Here is an 11,725-nt window from a genome sequence, read left to right as displayed (position 1 = left end):
TTTTCAAATGTTAACTTCAGTTATCCACATTTCCACATCACTTGATTTTTTTAAAGTCTTCATCAAAATTAATCAGCATTTTAGTCTGAATTTTTCCTAATGAACACATTTTTATGTATTTTTGCCTAATGTACACATTTTTTGCAAATCAGTTTTTCCTAATGTGTTTTTGTAGTTGCTTTCACTAAAGCAACACTTTACATTTTAATCCACACTTTACTCTAGTGTATGCATTTTTGTACATATTACTTGACTGAAGAACTGCACCGCAAAATTCAGAAAAGTGCAAATTTCAAAGGATGGCTGGATCTCAGTTTGCATATTGCAAATTAGATAGATTCACCTTTAAATGTGAACTGAATTAAATGAGACTTTCTCCCTCATCCCTAGTAAGGGCCCATGCTTGGTAACAGAACACATACAAAAGGTTCAACACCTGGCTTTTTGTAGGATCAGCCAACAGGTGATGGGACAGTCACTGCCAGCCATAAGAGGCTAGATGGAGAAATCATCTGATTTGGTCTAAGGCACTTCCTTATGCTCCCGTGAAGCACAATTCTAACAGAAGAATCCTGTACACTCAGGAGTGAGCTCAATGAGATTTATTCCTAGATAAGTGACTATAGGATTGCAGCCTTGTGTCATTAAACCCTCTGGTAGGCATGCTGCACCTTTCCCTCTATTAAAACATCATCATCATCTTTAAAATTATCAGCTGGTATTTTCATTTTTCTGTTTTTGCTGTTACAGCCTTATCCTGGTCGGTTAGGATCATTTACTGTTTTCAGTATATTCTGTATTTTGTGTAACCATTCTGCTTAAGTCGGTGGCTTAGTCTTCTTTCATTATTGGTCTATAAAATGTTTTGCAGCTGCCCTTTTGACAGTAGTAAAAACTGATGATTTCCAGTAGAATTGAATAAACGTCTGGATTCAAGTGTTGTTCAGGTGAGCAAAGTAAAGAGAGTAAAGAGATTCTGCGAGATTTTAAAGAAATGCATACTCACCTGGTATTAGTTATATAGAATTAAATATAGTATGGACAACTTTGCTTGGCCTCTGGATTCCATTTTGGCAACAGGCCTAAGCCATATGTGGATGTCATATTTGATGGGGATGCTTTGTTTGATGAGGATGTTATATTTTGGGGGGTATAGTATAGTTCACTGGCAGATCACATGCTTTGTATGCAAAAGGTACCATACAAAGACTGTGAAAGCCTCCTGACTGAGCCCCTGGAGAGCTGCTACCGATCAGTGTAGACCAGATATGGAGAAACTGTAGCCCTCCAGATGTTGTTGGACTCGAACTGTAATTAACCCTGGCCTGCATACCATATGATCAAGAAAGATGGGAACTGTTATCCAACAACATTTGGAGGCCCACAGGTTCCCCTTGCCTGGTGTAGATAATATTGAGGTAGATAGATAAATGTTCTGATTGTGCATAATATAGCTTCCTATAGTTAACTTAACATTATGTCAGCCTCCTTTATCCCCTTCTGCACCCGGGCCATCCTGACTCCATCCTGATATTTGAATATTGGATACCATATGTGTCTATAAGCATGTGTGCACAAGTTCAGTCTGTGCAATCTATGCCCTCTGATTTTTTGGTGTACAGTGCAGTTTTCACAGATTCAGCTGGAGCTTTACCCAGATGAAAATGTGAAATCCAATGCCAAAAGATGGGGATGATTTCAATTCTCCATCATGTTCACATAGCGAACATCCTGCACTGGGCTCTTATCCAAAGATGCACTCACATGATAGGTAGACAGGATACATGGTACAAACTCTCTTCCATGGTGATGAGCAATCAGGGTCAGTGGGAAAACCTAAAGGCTGGAATGGACAACAAGCCAGGTATCAGGACCAAAAAGCAATCAGGAAAAGAGGGCAAATCAAAAGGCAGAACTGGCATAACAAGCCAGGAATCAGAACCAAAGAGTAAGACCAGACATACAAGAGCTCAGCTAGACCTCATTTCTCAAGCAAAGCAGTACACGAAGCCTTCTTATACTGCTTCATGTCCCAGAGAAGCCAATGGCCAGCCTGGGTGGAATCAGCCTTGACGGAGAATCTGTAATGACACTGCTTGCCACTTGAGGCACTGGTCAGCAGTTCCTGAGGGTTTACTTAGAAGCTACGAAGTGGCTCATCACATGGGACAGTGACCACCAATTCCTGACAGTAGTTAATACTAAGATTACATTAGGATTACACCTTGTACTATCTTTTAATCAACAGTAGATGGCGGGTGAAGCAGTGGCAGTTACATGATCTCCCACTGCTGCTTACTGGGAGAGAGAGTGGGAAGGGCACAGTGGTGTAGAAGTTGGCTGGGAGGTTGTGCTGTCCCAGCCTGCCATCCGCTACTGCTTTTATCATTTCAGTTATAAGCTCAATTCCATTTTAAATGGAGCTTTCAAAAAAAGCATGGGACAGAATGTTATAGCTTGGTCAAAGTGAAAATTGGATTCATGCAAGCAGCAAGTGCTCCACCAATGTTTATGCAGCTTTAACTTGCTTCAGCTCCTGTAGGCCAGTGTGGGGTGGCATAGTAGTTAGAGTGCAGAACTTAAATAGGGAGATCCAGAATCAAACCCCACATCCAGACACAAAGTTTACTGGCTGACTTCTGGATAGCCATTCTTTCCCAGCTTAACCAACCTTATAGAATTGTTGTGAGAATAAAAGAGGGGCATGTACACCACCCTGAGCTCACTGAAAGAAAGGCAGCATAAACATGTAATAAATAAATAAATATATACACAAGATCTCCAGGAGGTGTGTTAGGGTCTGTGGTTCAGGATGAACAACTCTAACCCACAAAGAGTTAAAGAGATGTTAGTTACAATTAAAGATTATAGGAGTGTTAAAAACAGTCAATAGGCATGTAATTACTGAGTAAGAGACTGTCCAAACTATAGCTGGTATTCAATGCTAGTTATACTCAGAGTAGACCTATTGAAGTTAATAAACATGACTAACTTATGGTCATTAATTTCAATGGGTTTTAATTTCAGTGTGTAGGACTTAGCTGAATACAACCCTATACATTTTAAGAATTAAGTTTTTGCTGGGGTAAGTTTGTCTTTTTCTTGGTTTCTGCCAAGGTAAAGTTTTGATGGTTGAAGCCTTCTGTGCTTTGCATATTTCTCTCTAAACAGTACCCTGCAAAGTATGTCGTTGACAGCAACAATTTTAACACAAGGAAATAAAGAAACTTAAACGGTTGAAAAAAGGAACCTCTATGCAAAGAATACAAAAAAAGTAAGTGTCACTTACTTTGGCCAAAGTTCTACTTGTTTGGGCAACAAATAACTCCATTTTAAAAGAGAAAGTACCAAACTCAATTCTGTTGCTCCCATTCCAAATAAGTATTTCAAGACTGCCTAATTTACCTTCCTAAATCTTAACAATGCCGTGAATTTACACATGATCTTTGGGGAGGGAGTGTTGCATCTTTACAGCACAGTCTTTAAGCAATGGACTCTGGATGATTGATTATTATGAAATGTAGGAGCATGAAAGTATAATATTAATGAGGAACCGGAATGGCTTTGGGTGGAAGTAGGAAGTCCATATTTCATTATTATTGAAAATAACACTCACCTTTTAAGAGGATTTATCACTTTCCTCTATGTAACAATAGCCATTATTCAAAGGAAGAAAGTAGGACTGGTAGAGACTCCTGACATAGGAACTGTAAGAACACAGGAGAATGGCTTCAGCTTTGAGGCTGTTGTCAGAATAACAGAACTCCTCACTACACCCTGGGTCAGACAGTTTTCCCACTAATATATTTTATGATCATTTCCAGGTTCAACCCTCTCACTCTAGATCAGGGATCAGCAATGTCTGTGGGGTTGAGCACTGCATCCCCTTATGGGAAAGTATTTGGGGGCTATCTACCAGTGGCAGTGGATGGAGCCAAAGCAAAATGTGGATGAAAGAGATCTTCTCTCTTTCTTCCACTCCCACCTTTATTTATCCACCACACATTCATCTTTCACCCTACAGAGAAAGGCTGTATCTCAGTAATAGAACACACGCTTTGCATGCAGAAGGTCCCAGGGCCATTCATTCTCTTCCATTCATTCTCTTTTTCTCATGGACATTCAACAAAATTGAATGTTGAAACATTCAGGACAGACAAAAGAAAGTACTTTTTCATAGAGCGCATAGTTAATGTATGGAATTTGCTCCCACAAGAGGCAGTGACGGCCACCAACATGGATGGCTTTAAAAGAAGATTAGACAAATTCATGGAGGATAAAACTCTCAGTGGCTACTAGCTATGATGGCCGTGCTCTACCACCATAGTCAGATGCAGTATGCTTCTGAAAACCAGTTTCTGGAAGCTGCAGGGGTGGAGAATGCTTATGGGCTTCCCAAGTGCATTTGGCTGGGCAGTGTGATAACAGGATGCTGGACTAGATGGGCCACTGACCTATTCCAACAAGCTCTTCTGATGTTCTGATGTTCTTTTCTGACTTGGAGGGAGTCATACTGAAGGCAATGGAGGGCTGCATGCACTTCCCAGAGCCACAAACTGCCCACCTGCACTCTAGATTTTAAATTTCTGTCTGGGCATAGTGTATTGAATGCACAAGCTGTGACCCCACTAGGTAGGATGCATATACATCTGGAAGCTGTCTCTCCCTTATATATTCCTAGCTGGATTTTAAAAAATGCACAAGTGGGTGCTGCATGCAGTTATTAAATTTGCAATCCTGCCCATCAGTTCAGGAAGAGAAAGGTCTAGATTTAATCTTTCCCTCCTCCCTACTCATCTTGAATAGCTGAAGGGCACCATGACAGATGATCTAGGATATTCTGCAGGATGTGGTGCCGTGCATAGAATTTTCCCAGATGATCTAAGTGATCTTACAGGGGACAGGTGGTCTTTCAGGGAACCTGGTCCTGAATTATTCAGAACTTTATATGTTAACAACAACACAATTGAACATGGTCTCATAGCTAATTGGCAGCCAGTGCAATTTCGTCAGCAATTCTAAAGATAGGTGCCACAATACGCAAGGTCCACTTCCTATGTGATGGAGGACAGATATCCTGATAAGTTGGTATCTGCAGGAAGCCTTCACCTGCAAAGTGCAGTGATCAACTGGGTATATAAGGGTAAGACTATCTTTCAGCTATCCTGGTCCCAAGCTGCATAGGGCTTCTTGCTACACCAAAACTAGAACCTTGAACTTGTCCATGTAGTGCAATTGCAGGGGTACCACCTGACCCAGTTGTGGGTTTGTACCTAGGATTTACTACCTGGGATTCATTTGGCAGATAGCCAGTCTAAATATCAATCATTAGCTTATGAGGACTGTGTAATTTCCTCTCCTCTAAGCTTCATCCCCTTCCACCATTAACATGAGAACACTGACATCATGTGAACCACAAAAAAGGCTGAGGATGGTATAGGGAAGTACTTATGCTGCTGGCTTCTCCCCTTCGATCTCAGTGATCTTACATCAGGCATGATGATCCTCAAGCTTGTGGGCCAAACTGGCCCTCCAAATCTCTCTGTCTGGCCCTTGGGATGCTCCCCATGCCACACACCATTTCTGGCTACATCCCCTCTTCCAAGGACATCACCCCCATCACTGGCCCTGCTTCACACTCTCCTTGAGTGTTCTTGAGTGTCCCCGCTCTGCTGGTGCCTTTCGCTTGCCTGGTTGGAGGACAGAGAGGAGGATGTATAAGAAGCTAGCCTTCTGAGCAGGTGAAATTGACATTTCTGCTCTATCCACTTCTGCCTGTGGCCTTACCCACCACTGGCATGTGATGCTAATGCATCCCTCTGGCTGAAAAAGGGCCCCCACCCCTGACGTCATTATCAAAATGATGAGGAGAAGATTTACAAGAAGGAAATGACAACCATGCCACTCCAATGGATTGGCCTTAACCAATCAGATAAAAGGAGTTGTGAAGCTTTAGCATCTTGAGACCAAAGACTCAACAACAGTCTTTGATATATTTGGAATGGAACAGTTACATCCTTGGCTTACCCAGTCACCAAAATGGTCCCACTTGCCTTGTTCTTTCATAGGACAGTCCAGTGGCAGCTGGTCCCTTAGGGGAAGCAGGGCATTGCCCCATTACTCTCACTCTGCCCTCCTGCTTGCCTTTTTACTTACATGGCCGTGCCTGTCAGTTTCCTCCTCCTGTGTCTCAGTGTTGCTCCTGTAGAACTCAGCAAGGAAGACAATGGGAAGAAAACTAGAATGAGTTGGCTCTGCCTGTCCTTGGCTCTGACTCCATCTGTTGCTGGTTTCCCTGCCTTCCACATTACCAATCCCAAAGGGCAACAGCCACTTCCTGGGACAGTCCTCATTTATTTGTAGCTTTGATACACAGGGTTCCATCTTCATGTGTCCTGGGTTTTGTCTACCCAGTAATAAGGATTCTACCAGAACTCTGTAAAAAAGAAACATACACACACACACACATGATGGCTGGCACTAATAATAAAATAATAATACAGCAATAGTAAATGTAATAAGCTGTGTATACAAAACAAACCAATCACCTGTTTAAATAGACCATGCCATTTCAGTTTTTACACATCTGCAGAGCTAAAGTGCAGTCTTCTCTTGTCCTGAATGGCACTTGAAAAATCCAGATCTTTATTAATAAATCTGACAACTTGCCTAATCAACCCCAACCACATGTTTCACCTTGAATTGGGAGAAGGTGAGTTTTAAATCACACTGTGGGTTGTAAAAGACCCTCATTTGTTTAATGTGGTTTTGTTTTGTTTTTTATCTCTGGTGATCATATCATCCCTGATTCAATTAACCCAATGGTGACCTCACCGTTTTCTCTGGAATTAGCAGAACGAGTTTCTTCTTCACCCCCTTCCTGTGTTTGATGCATCTGATATGCAGAAGAGTAACCTCATGCCATTTATTTCACTCTAAGTAAAACGTAATGCTGATTTCCCAAGGAAGAACTCTTTGCTTGGATTTTAAATGTATTTATTAATAATATGACTCCAATTTACCTAGCAGGTGTTCCTCCCCCCCCCCCACATACACACACCAGTTTGTAGGCAGGGAATCTACCTTCATCTGATAAGGTCTTCCATAATCAGAGGAAATTAGGCATGTACTTGCAGCAAAGCTGAAGTGCCATATGCCTTGACTTTTCATGGAGACCAGTAAACTCCCCAATAGGATGTTTAATTCCTAGGAAAACAAAGCGGGTCACCATGGAGTAACAGCAGTTTTCTGCTAAACAACTAGTTAAAAAGGTCTTCAGGATTCTGCTGACCATAAATGCAAAGAAGTACTGTAGATGGCATATAAAACTGCACTCAGGCAATCATTCAGATTTAATCCATATTAAAACAAATCCATTTTCCAGGAATGGAAATTGAAGGGACAAACCCACTGACAAACTGGATTAAGAATGTAAGATGAGCACTACTGAATGAGGCCCAGCACCCATCATAGTCCAGTACGCTATTCTCACAGTTGCCAACCAGATGCCTAAGGGAAGCTCAGAAGCAGGACCTGAGTACAACACACACTCCCCACTTGCTCTGGCACTGGATGTAGAACATAGCCAGCATGACCAATAGCCACTGACAGACCTTTTCTGCATGCATTTTTCTAAACTACTTTTGAAGCCATCCAAATTGGTGGTCATTATTACATCTGATGGATTCCACCCACGCACACACAAGCATGCACACACATAGCTAGGGATAGGTGAATCTGTCAGTTTTGTTTTTTCATAGTGTCTGATTTTTCCAGTCCTAAGTCTAGTTCTCCACATTTCCACATCAGTTTCTGATTACTATTTTTTTAAAGTTCTCATGAAAATTCAGCATTTTAGTGCAAAACTCTCCTATTGCATTGCATGTTTACATGCAATTTTGTCTAATATACATTTTTGCAAAGCCATTTCCACTAAAATAATGCACGTTTGTAGACTATTTTCACTGATATAAGCATTTTTATGGACACTTTACCCCAGTATATGCATTTTTGTACACATGACTTGGCCTAGAGAACTGCATTGCAAAATTCAAAGAAGTGCGGATTTTGAAGGACGGCTGTGTTTCAGTTCATATATTGCTTTGGAAAGTGCAAATTAGGTGGGTTTCCCTTTAAATGCAAACTGAATCAAATTTCTCCCCCACCACTAATGCTGACATTTTCCATTTGCAGGGATTGAATATGTATTTAGTGATACTCCAGTTAGAATAAATCATTTGCCTTTGATTATAATGAACTGCTCACATGGTCAGATTGCTATGTGCATTAGTGCTGTGTGAAAACCTGCTCTCTAATTTCTTGAAAGGTTTCTTTCTCACAAAAGATACTTCTGTTTTTCTGCCTCATTGGCAGGGTGATTCATCATTTCTTTATCATATCAGCTTAACTTATTGTTGTAAGGTGGCCAAGGGGTGCATGGTTTTCTTTCCATACAGCATTTCTCCAGAGCTCTGCAGCCTCCCCACCTGCCAGCACTTCCTGATCTAAAAAGCCACATGGGCTAAGCCACTTCATGACATCTTCCCCTAACCTATAATTGAAGCATTGGAAGCTTTTACCTGGCACTTTAATCTTGTGCCAAAATAATGGTAAATTTGGTGCCAGACTTGCTTCCCTGGGTGGAGCATTTCAAAAATAGGGAGCTGTTCTCTGGTCACCACCCTCCATGCTTCTTTTGGAGGTTGGACACAAAGATAGGCCTCAGATGACAAATGCAGTGTCTGGGCGGGTTCATATGGGAAAAGGCGGTCCTTTAGGTACTGGTGTGCTGAGCTGTACAGGACTTTAACCGTCAAAAACAGCACTGAATTGAGTCCACTGAATTTTTGTTAACAGTCTGGCTGCCACATTCTGCATTAAGTGAAGTTTCTGAACTGTCTTCAAAGGCAGCTCTACATACAACACATTGCAGTAATCCAGCCTAGAGTTATTCACTAACAGACAAAAAAACCCTTGCAGTTTAAGAATGTACCTATAGCCAACAGATATTTCTATCAAACTTTAAAAAGGAGGGAAATTGGGAAGCTATCGTGAATGCACCAGGGGAGCAGGAGACCTGACCTCTCTGAGATATTGTACTGCCCTACAAATTTGTAAAACTGCAAACACAATTTGGGTTGGTTTTTCACAGTCCAATCCATGTGTAGCTTGGAAGAATTTGGTAACATGTGTCTCTGAAAGCTCCTTTCCTTTCCAAAAGGAAAACATCATAAACAGTATCATTCTTCAGGTTTCACCCACCTTTGCATTCTACAGCAGACATGTGTAGTCTCTCACCCAAATTTAAACCAAAGTTGACCCTGGCCACACCCACACCAGACATTTATTCCGCTTTAAAGTCATGGCTTCTCCCAAAGAATTTTGAGAAGTGCAGTTTGTGAAAGGTGTTGAGAGCTGTTTTGGAGACTGGTATTCCCCTCACAGAGCTCCAGTTCCTAGAATTGTCTGGGAAGAGGGGCTGACTGTTAAACCACTCTGGCCACTGGAGCTCTGTCAGGAGAATAGGAGTCTCCTGATTAGCCAAGCCAAATAGTTGTTAGGTTTTTAGAACACTGACAGTTGGTTCTAACTTGAGTAGTTAGAGCATGCCTGTGCTTATCATTGACTCCAATGTTAATTTTTTAAATTAATTAAAAATCAGTCGTGCATTTTTAAACTTTTAAACTGTGGAAGATGAAGGTTACATTATGGGGCAAGGTCAATAATAGGGTTACAAGTACTCAGTGAACCTGGCTGATTTTTTAGTTAATTTCAACAAATTATGAGATCACCGACAGAAAAAAGTCCAACAGGGGTCTGGATTTTTTTACTCTTATTTTGGACTTTAAACTGAGGATTCTCTCTGAGTGTTTTGTGTGTTGCCATGAAAACTTAGAGGGTTGTTAAGCAAGCATTTCTGAATTCAGGACTATATGTTTTGTAAGATTTTGTTTTGAAATGTGCTTATGGGGAGCAGCAGAATGACATAGCAGTATTTTCAATTTAACATGGCAGAATGCAAAAAATCCATGCTGGCTATAGTATACAGCCACTCTCGAAGCTGTATAATCAGAGCATAGACAACTGTAGTAAAGATATCCCTGCCCAGATAAGGTTACTTCTGGGCCACCCAGTGACAATCAGCTGATTGGTGGGTGTTATATGGGAGAAAGGTCTTCATGGGCCAAGATTAACTCATGGGCTAGAGATTCCCCATCTCTGGGTTAAAGAAGCTGGGGGAAGTCATTGTTTTATCTGATAATCTTGCTGGAGTAATTTTGAGATGCATGTAAAAAAATGAAAATAATTCCAAGAAATGTCCCATTAAATGCGATCAACAAATCAGACATGTGTACCATGTAGGAAAACAACATAAGAGAGTGCAGCAAGAGCATGCATCACTGAATCATTCATTATTGACAGTTTCAGAATACAAACCTAGTGAAAATGTGCTATTGAAAAATCTTTGCAGCAACCATTATCATTGTCCTTTGGCAAATTGCAGAAATGCAGAGACTGCAAAAAGTGCTGTAAAGGTAACATTTGCAAAGGCTAAATTCATCCTGCTTAAAGCAGTTACTAGAGCTTTCAGTAAGAGTTAAATTTACTTACTCAGGAAAACCTAGAAAAGTTTATGTACTCATGGAAAATATGAAGTAAGGCAAATGTAAATCAGGACATACCTCCTAGATGGCTACTTGTTATTTGCCAAGGCAGGGACTTCATTTCTGAATGTCTGGCTTAGAGGCTGTTGAAAAGCAGACAAATACATCGCTACAGCAGCATGTGGTAAGTTCACTACGAGGGCTGATATACATACAGGTCTTTCAGGTATTAAAGGAACCACTACTGTGTGCAATTTCAAAAAGAGGGCAGTGTGGAAGAAGGGGCAAACACTCAATTTTTCAGTCCTCATCACAATTTAGTGTTAGTGATGGGCAGTGGTTGGCCCTAGACATTTTGATCCCTGTAAACTGACCAGACTTACAGTGTCCTTCACCACATCTGAAGGCAGGCTGGCTTAGAGAGCTCTGGACAGGCCAAATGGCAGAGACAGCTCTGTCCTCCAGCACCACTCCATTGCCCCCCCTGCAGCATCTGCTGCCAGAGGCAGATGCCTCACACTGCCTAACATCAGGGCCAGCCTCACAGCCATGTGCTGCCTAAATGGTAGACAAGAGGTTGCAGGGCAAGGCCCACCACAAAGCAGCCTGCGTCATCTCTACTCACCATTACCTCCATCTCTTCTCCCTATATTCTGCTGTAAGGAAAGCAAGCGACGTCCTGTTTCTGATTATTCCCACATTAGGGGATGAAGACACAGTGGCATGTGTGGGACAGAACCTGACTGAATTCCCATCACTACCTTTTCCCCATATCAATTTCCTAGACAGGACACACAAGAAGGTTGCACAAGGAAGGGCTGTAGCTCAGTGGTAGAGCTTCTACCTTGTATGCAGAAGGTCCCAGGTTCAATCCCTGGCTTCTCCAGGTAGGGCAGGGAGAGAAATCCTGCAGAGCTGCTACTAGTCAGCATTGACAGTACTGAGCTAGACAAACCAATGTGTCTGACTCAGTATAAGGCATGTTTCTCTGAAGAAAGGTCTCTCTTTTCATAGCTTCCAATACCCTCTGAGCATTTTCAGCAAGTCAGAAGTGAATAAATTTAAGTCAGAAGTGAATGAATTAAGAAAGAATGGGTAACTGGGGACAAAATGGCATCTCT

General features: G+C 41.6%; 1 non-coding gene across 1 annotated transcript; it reads left to right on the top strand.

Moving 5' to 3' along the window:
* The first annotated feature begins 11,415 nt into the window (after positions 1-11,415).
* TRNAT-UGU (transfer RNA threonine (anticodon UGU)) lies at positions 11,416-11,490 on the top strand. The gene has a single exon. It is a non-coding gene; the product is annotated as a tRNA-Thr (tRNA).
* The last annotated feature ends 235 nt before the right edge of the window (positions 11,491-11,725 follow it).

Source organism: Rhineura floridana, chromosome 1 (assembly GCF_030035675.1).
Source record: "Rhineura floridana isolate rRhiFlo1 chromosome 1, rRhiFlo1.hap2, whole genome shotgun sequence".
Taxonomy (NCBI): Eukaryota; Metazoa; Chordata; class Lepidosauria; order Squamata; family Rhineuridae; genus Rhineura; species Rhineura floridana.
The sequence above is the reverse complement of the archived record's forward strand: the minus strand, read 5'-3'. Positions and strand labels throughout refer to the sequence as shown.